Raw genomic sequence first — 12,500 nt, 5'->3', positions numbered from 1 at the left:
CAGCGGGTGTCAGCAGAGATGTGTATGCTGACATTCGCTGCACCATAGGGCTGCATGGAGCATCCGATCAGGTCCGTCTGAAAAACTGACAGGCGGATCGGATCACCCATGTGAAAGGGGCATTTCTGCCATAGAGCTTGCTTTTTTTTTTCCCTTTGGGTTTCCGACAGTTTGGCATGTTTCAACAAATACAATGGCATAGTCTATGCATCTCCCAATAGAGAATCCTTTAAAAAATGTAAATAACTTTATATGCAAACAAACCATGCTTCCAGAAAAATGCATAGTTAATGCATATAATGTGCAACAAAAATTTTCTGAAATATCTAGGAAAGCAATCTTGTCCCCCCCCCCCCCACACACACACACACACACACACATTCAGGGTGCAGTCACACCTGTGAATGCAACCTACCTCTGATTAGAAGTGAGAACCCCAGCTGGTGTTTAGTTGATTGGCTGCAAGAGGCAGCCCTATTGAAAGCAGTGGCTGCCGACTCTCGCAGCTAGCCAATCTCAGCCACCCGCACGTAAGCACTCATGCATTGATTGGCCCTGGATGCAGACTGCCTACATCCAGGGCTGACGACTTGCATTTGATCACTGCGTAAGATTAGATATTGTGACTGCTCCTGACACCCAAGTTTACAAAACGTGATGGGCGGAGCTCATGCACAATAAGGTCATGTTCCTGGGGAGGAGGGCGGCACTTCTCCAGACCAAATATTTGAAGCTATTTTACTAGGGCTGCAACTAACGATTATTTTCATAATCGATTAGTTGGCTGATTATGGTTTCAATTAATCAGATCACCTTAAAAAAAGTGGTGTATAATTTAGTTAATATGTAAAGTTTTAAAACAAAAAAAGGCAATATATTCTTAAATATCCATATGCAATGGTAAATATAAATAACCAGCTATATGGTTAGGGAGCAAAATCTCTTATCCACTCTGAGAATAACAGACAGAAGAGATATGCTGTATATACCATTACAGGTTGAATCTGGTAAATAGACTCAGGTCAAATTTTCTACTTAAAGAGAAAAAAAAAAAAAAAGTGTTTTTGCCGATTTTCACACAGAACTGTATTATGTATGACTGACTCCCTCATCATACTTCAATAAAAGGTTCATTCTAAGAACGTTCGTTCGTGGGGTCAAATCGACGTTCGTTTTCAATCAGTGACGGGAAAATTCGAAGGAGCAGAATAGAAAACTTCTTGGTCAAAGGCATTTTCAGACAGTGTATGTTGTTTTCGTTCAGAAATTACATTTGTTTAAAACAGAATGTTAAAAGCAAGTGAAATTTTCAAACGACATGCTTTCATTCAGCGAACATACAAAGATTTTTCACATGAATATTCCCGCCCAAAAATCGATATGTGTATGGCCAGCATAAGGCTCGGTTCACACTGCTACAGTTTGCTGTAGACAGAGTGGAAAAAGAATGAAGGATTTCTTGTTTTGGCGAATCTGTGATGTGGGCTTTGTGCTGGTTAACCCAGTACTTCAAGTTTCTGGATACACAAGTGACTGCCATAGCTGGTTTGAGATTGCCCATGATGGATTGCCAAGCTCTTTTAAGCTGCTGATCAATTATTCTGTTCATGGGATCTTTTAATATTCCCACATCCTCAAATGCCAAATCAGTCGATCAGGAAACTTGGGAGAAAGCTGCATCGATTTTTGGTACTTTATTCTAAAGTGCCTCTGGGTCTTCATCAAAAGGAAAACGCCTTTTATATGCCTTAGAAAAAAAAAAAAAAAAAAAGGTTTCCTCTCTGGTTCTGCCCATTCTTTTTTAAATCGGCCTCTGAGATGGTTTTATGCACCGAGAAGGTGCGACTTTTAGGTTCACCCAGACCTGTATACATCCTATAGTGCAGGGATAAATCTCTCTTCTCCCAAGCTTAAAGTGATATAAACTGCCTTTAGCAAACTGTGTCTACTTGTTCTAAGGACAGTTTATACTTTGAGGGAATATTTTCTACCCCCTTCCTCCTCCGAACCTTCTTTAGAATGGAGAGGGGGAAAGTCTTTCTTGGGTATGAGGACCTATTTCCACTTCCACCAAAGGGATTGACTGAGCCCTAAGAGGATTGTGAGGCAGATGACTGACTCGAGGAAGGATCTGTTAAAGAATGAAAGGTAGCATCCGGTTCCTTCCTAACTGATGCGATTAAGTCGCTGCATGCCGAAGACACTTCCTCTTTAACCAGGGAGTCAATGCATGCCTGACAAAGTGTTTTCTTCCAAAGTTCAGGTAACTTTGCTTTGCACGAAGGGCATTTCTTTTTAACCATTAGGTCAGAACTTTTAGCCTGCCATAATGAGAAGAAAAACACCAAACAAAATCCTTCTAATGAATCAGCCTTCAAACATCAGGGTCACCTAGGTGCACAGGAAGTGTCAGAATAAACCCCCGTGTGCCCAGACAGGCCCCCCAGCCACCAGGGGGGAAAAAAGAGAAGGAGAGAGACCCCAAAGTAAAATAAGGGCAAGTACACAATTACCTCTTACCTGGGCCTTGCTGTTGCCTGTCCCACTTGCTGCGGAGACTCCGTCCATAGCGGTGTTAGCAGCGTGTTCTAATGGCTTCAGGAGACCGGTTCAGGATTCCCAAAGCGCCCCTGAGCCGGACGGGCACCAGAGATAAGCACCTGCCTTGTTTCTACCCTCTCCCCCTGCACTTCCAGCAGAAGTGACGCTCCACGAGCACCGCCCCTACCGGATACCTCACTTCCGGCCGGACAAGCCTCTTCTCGTAGCCAGAAAGGCGGCGGCAAATTCAAAAAATGGAGCTGCAGTGAAAAAGAAAAAAAATTCACCGCCATTGGTTGTCGCCTGGGGGCTGCGCTCACAAGCAGTACTGGCTCTCCCTGAGCACTGAAGGGGAAGAGGGAGCCCATACAGCACTGCCAATCGTGTGGATGGGAGGAACAAACTCTCCAAAAGATTAAAGGTAAGGTGGAGGCAGGGAGCCTGGTCTCTCAGGACAGCACCTTAAGAGCCCCTGACTCCCCACTTAGGTGTTCCTCGGAAGAAGGAAACACAAACTGAGGAGCTGTGGGGAGAAGCCTCCTTTTAAAGCTTGGTGGAATGGGTGTTTCCTGTGGGTGAGAGGGAGGAGCCATCTGTCAAGGTGCTGTTCTGAAAGACGTTTAGGGAAAACGTCATGAATATAGATGCCCTTCTCTCATCGTTTGCGGGGATCGGGTCCTACCAGAATCTTCTCCCTAGGTACCCTGAAGTTGCGTATTCAGAAGGGGGGGGGGGGGATTGGCAATGCCAGACCTACAATCCTACTACCTTGCAGCCCAATTAACGCATAAACATGCATGGTTTATCCCAGACCTGCCAAATGCAGTGGTTACTACCCAGGCAGCAGTGATTGGTTCTTGAGGCATTGCTAAATTCGTTATATTGGCAGGGTCCATATCCATATACGGAAAGGGGGGGGGGGGGGGGAAGCAATCAAACTCATACAAAATAATGCATACGTGTTAACACAAAGCTGAAAGGAACTAGGGCTGAACGATATTCGATGTAACATCGAATATCGTGCTGCAGGAGTGGGCGATAGTCACATCGCCGGATCAGCCGGTATTGGAGACTCACAGTGAAGGAAGGTAGAAGAATACAGCCCGACCGTTCCGCATGTTTAGTCCGTCCTGCAGCTCTCCTGACTGAGCGGTGAGCAGCGCGCTGTGAGCAGCTGCACAGCTAACCAATCACGCGTGCCTGCACACCTGATTGGTTCGTTGTGTCGCTACTCATGGTGCAGGGCCGGACTGTATGAATGGCCGCCCCCCCCACCCGTATGAATGTATCCTCCAGTGGCAGTCCGAGCTCTCTGGGACGAGCATAACTTGCAGCCAATAGGAAGCGAGCTCTCCGCCCTGGAGAGAAGTGGACACCGAGAGAAGAGCCAGGAAGTGCGGAGTGTCCGAGTAATGCCTGCTGTGCTGACCCCCACACCATGAAATAAAGTAGCCGGCCCCGCTCCTAGCTATTACACAGCACGGCCAAAAACATGCTGGGCATGTACGTGCCAGACAGATTTTCCCTGAAGTCTTCCCAGGTCCAAGACGGGATGGGGCTGTACACCAGCAGGAGAATGAAAAAGGTTTGTGTCCAAGGGAGGAGGGCAGAGAGAGAGAGAGCACCGGGGTACAGCGGAGAACCGGGAGGGGAGATGCCAAGTCTACACTATGAGCTCCTGCAGTGCTGCGGGCATGGTACAGGAGATTTTTCTGTACCATGCCCGCAGCACTGCATCTCCTGCACTATGACCACAGCCCTGCATCTCTTGTACAATGCATGCAGCCCTGCACCATGCCTGCAAGCCTGCATCTCCTGTACCATGTCTGCAGCCCCTGCACCATCCCCGCAGCCTCTGACATGTTCTCCTGTACCATGCCCGCAGCCTCTGACATGTTCTCCTGTACCATGCCCGCAGCCTCTGACATGTTCTCCTGTACCATGCCCGCAGCCTCTGACATGTTCTCCTGTACCATGCCCGCAGCCTCTGACATGTTCTCCTGTACCATGCCCGCAGCCTCTGACATGTTCTCCTGTACCATGCCCGCAGCCCCTGCAACATGTTCTTCTGTACCATGCCCGCAGCCCCTGCAACATGTTCTTCTGTACCATGCCCGCAGCCCCTGCAACATACCTGCAGCCCCTGAATCTCCTGTACCATGCCCGCAGCCTCTGACATGGCTGTCCCAGGTGTCCCTTGTAAGGTAATTGTTGACTTTAGCCTGGATTGACGGGTCTCTCAATATTGCAATATATTTTTTTTCCAATATCGTGCAGGCCCACCACAGTGTTCCTGCAAGCCAGCCAGCCACCACACAGTGTTCCTGCAAGCCAGCCAGCCACCACACAGTGTTCCTGCAAGCCAGCCAGCCACCACACAGTGTTCCTGCAAGCCAGCCAGCCATAACAGGCTGACACCAAGCAACCCAACCAGGCACCACAGAGACTGTTCCTGCAAGCCAGCCAGCACAGTGTTCCTACATGCCAGCCACCCATAAGAGGGTGACACCAATCCAGCCAGCCACCCATAACAGGCTGACACCAAGCAAGCCAACCAGGCACCACAGAGACTGTTCCTGCAAGCCAGCCACCAGTGTTCCTGCAAGCCAACCACCCATAAGAGGGTGAAACCAATCCAGCCAGCCACCAGTGTTACTGCAAGCCAGCCACCCATAAGAGGGTGACACCAATCTAGCAAACAATATAAGCATGGGATCAGTAACTGCAAAAAACAAAAAATACCTAAAATCTTTGGGCCCATCTAAGAGTTCATAATATTGAATTGTATCATGCAGCACAGAAAAAACAAAATGAATATCATTGTGATTTTGAAATACCTCCTCCACTATCCCAGGTAACAATAAGAGATAGGTTTGTGAAAAAAAACAGATGTCACTGTCTAGATTCAGATGGAAGGTCCCAAGTGCTGGACAGAGTAATCACAGAGATGATTGTCACTGATAACCAGCCATTTACAATGGTGTCTGACTCAGGATTTAAGCGGTTGATGTCCATGCTTAAACCAAGCTACACACTGAAAAGTGAGAAGTATTATTGAACCAAAATGCTGGAAAAGCTACACCAAAAGGTAGTTGACAAAGTAAAGACTATGCTGCAACCAGAGAATGCTGGTAACTCGCTCTCATTCACGACAGACTGCTGGTCACAAATAGAGTCCGAGTCACTACTCATTCTTACATGCCACTTCATTGACAGCGGATGGACAAGAAGGCAATTGATGTTGAATACAAAAGTGATGCAATGATCCCACACAGCTGAGTACAGTAGAGAAATTTTTCTAGGCATGCTTGAAGAATGGGGAATCAACAAAGACCGAGTGATGCTTGCGCAACTTAGAGACAGTGGAGCAAACATGCCTAAAGGAGTGAGGCTTGCTGATACCTCAGACCTCTGTGTCATCATGGTACACAACAGCCTCCAACTTTCAAATGATGGTCTGTCAAGCCAAAGAGCTTTGCTTGATATAGGTTTTGAGAAGCATGAAGAGATTAAACAGGTTGTGCTTGCAAGTCTATTGAATCCTCGATACAAGAACCATGCTTTCTCTTCTGATAATGTATTGGCTAAGGTGAAACAAAGGCTGACAGAAGACATGGAGGTGCAGGAGGTTCCTGCCCAAAAGAAAAGTCCAGACTCCTACTTTTATGAAGAGCAGCATGCTGAAAAAACAGACAAAATGTCCAAAAATACGTCAAACCAAAGAGAACCTGCTTCATCGTCGTCTAAATGATCAGGACATTTTCAATGTTTTATTGGGGCCTCATGCGGAGGATTCAATTTCTTCTGAATCTGCAATGAGGAGTCTTGATGAGTAACTTCATCTCTATTTGAAAGATGCCGTAATTGACAGAAGTAATCCTCTTCAGTTGTGGAGAGAAAATGAGGCACGCTACAAAAGACTTGCTTCCCATGCTAGAAGATACTTCTCTCTCTGCTCCTCAGTCCTCCACTCCTGAGCATGTTTACGAAGTTGCAGCATTGTTTGAACAAAACAGAAAACCTTTAACAGATGACCATGGACATGCTGAAATGTTCCGCTTTCTGCATTATAATATTGTTCTACTTTACTGGGAGTATTGAAAAGAGTATTGTGTCCACTCCACTGTCTAGCTCAGTGGTTCTCAAATCCGGTCCTCGGGACCCACTAACAGGCCAGATTTTAAGTATTACCTTGGGGGATGCAGACTAGAATACTGCAATCACTGAGAAGCAAATGAGATCACCTGTGATGTAATTTAGTTATCTTGCAAACCTGGCCTGTTGGTGGGTCCCGAGGACCGGATTTGAGAACCACTGGTCTAGCTGTTGCCTATCTTTTTTTCTAGCAGTTTTGCCCTGACTGAACTGCATAAGTTGCAATCAGTGCCTTACTGCAGAGGGTAGTCCTCCACTGACTCCAGTCCAATCCACTGTGACATTGTGTAGCTGTTGCCTTGCTCTTTTTCTAGCTGTTTTGCACTGACCGCACTGCATTAGTTGCAGTCAGTGCCTTACTGCAGCAGTAGTCCTCTTCCACTGACTCCAGTCCATCCAATCCACTGTGTAGGTTTATTTTGTGTAGCTCTTGCCTAGCTTTTTTCAAGCTGTTTTGCCCTGACTGCACTGCAGTAACATATTGCAGTATGAGAGTACAATAGTGCAGCACTTTTATGATAAAAGTGCTGCAGTAGTGGACTCACACACTGCAATATGTAACTGCAGTGCAGTCAATTTAATGCATTAATGCACAATCAGGATGTGAAACGCAAAAGCAAATGTCCCTGGAATTGAAGTTTTCATATCAGTTTTTATGCAGTTAAGGCGTGACGAATGAGCACTTCATGTTTACAATGGTAATAAAGATTAACATGTTTATTAAGAGATTTCAGTCGTATTTTGTGGGTAATTTTTACATGTGTGAAAATATCAGCCAATAACGATATGTGATCGGAAAAATATCGGTATCGAAAACGATATTGGTCGATCACTAGTGTGTATGTGTGTGTGTGTGTGTGTGTGTGTGTGTGTACACACACACATATACATACATACATATACATACATACATACATACATACATACATATATATATATATATATATATATATATATATATATATATATATATATATATATATATATACACACACACATATACACACACACACACATATATACATACATACATACTAGGGCTGCACGATATTGGGGAAAAAAGTACATTGCGATACCTTTTTTTTTCCAACGATATATATATTGCGATATTGAGAGGAAATCATGAAGTATTGCAGCAGCGCAGCCTTCTTCTGATAGTAATTGCAGATTGCACCATACAGCCAGGGCAGGCCAGGGTTAATGTTATTGTAGGGATTGACAGTGACAGTCAGTGTGGATTAGACACAGTCGGGACTCACAGTGGTGGCAGGAGGTAGAAGAACACAGCCGACATGACATCCGTCCAGTCCCACATGTTCGACGGTGTACTGAACTACTCAATGAACCAGAGGTGGGGGACTTGAGTCACATGACTTGACTTAAGTCAGATTTAAGTCACCAGTTTGAGGACTTCAGACTTGCTTGACTAAAATTAATAAAAGACTCGACTTGACTTTTGACTTGGTATTCATGACTTGACTTTGACTTGAGACATATGACTCAAAATTACTTTACTTTAAGTTATTAAAGCGGAGTTCCAGCCATTTCACTCACCTGTCCAACAGTCCAGCGATGCGGCCGCCCGAAGCCTCGATCCTCTCCCTCGGCATCACTGCTGTGGGCACCCGGGTGTGACAGTTTGCGGCTTCACAGCCGGGTGCGAGTCGCGCTGCGCGCCGTGATTGGCCGGCAATCTTCTGGGACCTCTGAAATGTACCAGAAGATTGCAGGGAGGGAGGGGGAAGAGGAGAACTTCCGTTCAGGGCGCTGCGGCGCTCCGAGCGGAAGTGGGAGCGAGTACCTGTCAAAACTAGGTACCCGCTTCCCCCCCCCCCTCAAAAAAATGACATGCCAAATGTGGCATGTCAGGGGGTTAGGACCACCTAAAGCGGAAGTTCCATTTTTGGGTGGAACTCCGCTTTAAATATTTGCATTTTCTGTGTTAGAGCAAAATTATTGTGCCTGTTATGTTTCTGACACCACAGTCACTTAAAACACCTCAGTGTGTTCTGATTTTTAGGACACTGGCTGTTTAACAATCAAAATACTTAGTATGTTTTTAGTGACTGTGGTGTTGAAACATGACCGGACGAAGGATTTTGAGCTGTTTGGGCATTCAAAGTGTTTCTTTAATATGCCAAGAAAAAAAACACTAAGCAGTTTTGTTAATGTTGAAAATAAAACCTTTCCTGACCACTGACTTTTAACTGATTTCAAGGTGAAAATTGGGGTAGATCAGTATTTTGACTTGATTTGGGACTTGACCAAAATAAATGACTTGACTTGCTTGACTTCTAGCAGGGACTCGACTTGACTTGCTTGCTTTTCGCCACAGTAACTTGGGACTTGCTTGTGACTTACTCCCATGTCTGCAGTGAACTGACTCGACTCTTCAGGCCCCATTCACACTTATGCGACGCAATTTTACTGTGATTTTGCCGCGATTTTGAAAGCAATGGCAAGGCTATATGCCTCAAAACGCATTAAAATCGTGGCAAAGTAGTGCAGGAACTACTTTGAAGTCGGTGCGACTTCAAAACGCACTGATATGAATGGGGCTCATTGAAAATAATGGAAAACGACTTGTCATGCGATTTTGCGGTCCAAAATCGTGGGACAAGTCGCACTAGTGTGAATGGGGCCTCACTCTGAACTGTTACAATACAAGCTCGTTTCCAGTTCTTCAGTGTCAGTGTGCTGGGAGCCGCTGATTGGTTACAGGGAGGAGCTGAGCTGCTCACTCTAGGATATTACCATCAGCTGGAGAACTAGGCTAGCTGGCAGGCAGACTGAACGTGTGAGACGGATGTCGGGCTGTGTTCTGCTAGAACCACTGAGTCCTCCCGAGTCCCGACTTCTCCCTGCCTAATGCCTATGCCTTAATATCGTATCTTCTGCTGATCGCAAGTACAATGTTTTGTGTTTTTATGTTTTTGTGACTTCGTTTTAAAAAATAAAATGCACACTTTTTTTTAACCTGTAAAATATGTGCATTTATTATTTTTTAAACCGCTTGCCGACTGCCGCAACTACATATACTGCGGCGGTCAGCCCCGGCCAGGCAAAGTGACGTACCGGTACGTCACTAGCCTGTGAGCCAAGAGGGAGCGAGCGCTCCAGCCCCCGCACGAGTGACTGGTGGACCCGATGTCCGCTGGTCACTCGCGATTGTCCGCTGTGAAGGGAGAAAGGCAGGCGGCTAATGTAAACAAAGCCGCCTGTCATTCAGAGATCATACGTTCCTGCTATGTAGGACCGTAGATCTCTGCTGTTACATGTAAAGCCACATCCCTGCACAGTTAGAAACACGCCCCTAGGGACACACTTAACCTCTCCTTCTCCAATAAAGTTAACCCCTTCCCTGCCAGTGTCATTTTTACAGTAACAGTGCATATGTATAGAACTGATTACTGTAGTATTGTCACTGGTACCCCCAAAAGTGTCAAAAATGTCAGTCAAGGGTCCGATATGTCCGCCGCAATGTCGCAGTCCCGCAAAAAAAAAAAAAAAAAAAAAAAAAAAAAATCGCAGATCGCCATTACTCGTTAAAAAAAAAAAAAAAAAAATGACAAATCTTTCCCTTAGTTAGTAAACGCAATAACTTTTGCGCAAACCAATCAAAATACTCTTAGTGATTTTTTAAAAAATATTGTTATTTTTGCAAAATTGTCGCTCTTTTTTTGTTTATAGCGCATGATAAAAAAAAAAAAAAAAAATAGATTTTGCCCAAAAGTTAGGAAAACGGGCACAAAACTGTTCAAATTCCCAATCCCACACTCCATTTGCCTTCAGTTTTGATTCCTGTCCCATTAAAACAGCATGCATAGGATTTAGCTACTGAAGATCCAGGCTGACTTGCAGATAGTAGGTTGTGTCCTTTATTTCAGACACCATATGGTTTATGCGTGATGGCACTTCTAATACATGAGGGTAGTGGGAATGTTTGTTCATGGTTCCAAAACCTTATTACCATACAGTAGCAAGTTGCAACTGGACAATTTTTTCTTTTTTCTTTGCAGAGTTTCTTTTACCTGAAATTCAGAGACCTGATCACTGTCTCCTTGCCTCAGTCTGAAAGGCAAAGTTCATATTTTATTGACTACTTAAGCCCCGGAAGATTTTACCCCCTTCCTGAACAGAGCTTTCCTTTGGTGGTACTTAATCATCTGTGCAATTTTTTTTTTTTTTTTTTTAAACTGTGCCTTGTTTTAGCGATGGGGTGACTAATCTGCACTGGAAACGACTCGTATAAATGATTTTGCTAACATTAATAATTCTGAACTTCAGATAAATATATAATCAGTCATACCACCATTTTGTACCATCTGTACCAATAAATCCTAGGTCAGAGCAAAAAGTCTTTAGCCCTTTGTAGGAAAAACTGCTACACAATCCTCTTTCACACAAGCATTCATGGGGGGGATTTTTGGTGAAACAGACAGGCAGGATTTACTGTCCATCAGTAGAGAAGAGGAAACAGGATTCCTGTTGTCAACTTTGGCAGAGGTCAAGAAATCACATACAGCCGGAGACTCATGTACAGTCTCCTGGGAAAGGAGGTTTCACAGGGACATAATATAGATTGACTGACTAATGCAGATCAAAGGCAAGCAAAATAAGGTACTTCAGCACTGCTAGCGTAACATACTTATCTGTTAAGATGATGGCAATGGTTTTTTGAAACCCTTTCCCTCTATATAATCGTGCTGGTGGGTGTGCTGTAGCTGAGGCTGCATACAGTATACAGCGATGTGTTCTAAGTGCAAGACGGAACCTTCCTGTCTCACGCTCAGAAAAAAATGGTGTCGGTCTGAGCGGTTCTCAGCCATTCATAGGCAGCTTTGCATTCGATCAATGAAGTATAAGCTTCCTCTGATTTGCTGAGTCAGAGGGTGGGCAGATGTCACAATCCCAGACTCGATTGGCAGACTTCTTTAATAGATTACAAATCTGCCTATGAATGGCTGAGCACCAGGGGCCCCAAGAAAAAGGGAGGAGGATCGGGGGCTGCTCTGTGCAATTCAATTGCACTGACAGGTAGGTACAAACATGTTAAAAAAAAAACAAAAAAAAAAAAAAAAAACGGAATTTTTGTAAAATCTTACCTGTAAAATTCCTTTCTCTGAGTCCTCCGACAGTCGCCGCCTCTTCATATTCGTCACATATGGGGTATTAGACTTTGCTCCGAAGGAGTAGCTAGGCAACAGAATATGTTAACAATAAAGCTTTAACATATCCCACCCTCAAGGGGTGGTCCCCTCAGTCAATACCCTCCTACTTCCTGCAACCATATCTCAGTTTTAGTGGAATAGCAGTAGAGTATACATTCAAACCCCAAAAGAGGGGCGGGGGCGGCGACTGTCGGAGGACTCAGAGAAAGGAATTTTACAGGTAAGATTTTACAAAAATTCCGTTTTCTCTTACGTCCTCCGACAGTCGCCGCCTCTTCATATTCGTCACATATGGGGACGTCCCAAAGCAGTGCAAACATGAGGGGTGGGAAACGCATCCGCGCCGAAAGGCAACGCAGTCTCCACATCAAAGAAAGGAACCTTACCAAAGGAAGGAAACCAGCTGGGCAACAGCAAAAATAAGTGCTCAACAGGAGCAACAACCCAGGAAAAGACAAAAAAACCAGGGGATACAAAAAACTATCCCAACAGCCAGGAGTCCCCAACAAGGGACCCTATGGAACAGCCGCACTGAGAACCTTGCGGCCAAAGGAAGCATCCGCCGATGCCTGAACATCTACTTTGTAGAATTTTGTGAAAGTGTGCACGGTCGACCAAGTCGCCGCCTTACAC

At 45.0% G+C, this 12,500-nt stretch overlaps 1 protein-coding gene across 3 annotated transcripts in view; it reads right to left on the bottom strand.

Moving 5' to 3' along the window:
- Positions 1 to 12,500, bottom strand: part of PDS5A (PDS5 cohesin associated factor A) — a 337,552-nt gene that overhangs the window by 289,454 nt on the left and 35,598 nt on the right. The gene's annotated exons all lie outside the window — the stretch shown is intronic.

Source organism: Pelophylax lessonae (assembly GCF_965119305.1).
Source record: "Pelophylax lessonae genome assembly, chromosome: 1".
In the NCBI taxonomy this organism is placed as follows: Eukaryota; Metazoa; Chordata; class Amphibia; order Anura; family Ranidae; genus Pelophylax; species Pelophylax lessonae.
Note: the sequence above shows the minus strand (reverse complement) of the source record. Positions and strands in the feature narration are given on the sequence as shown.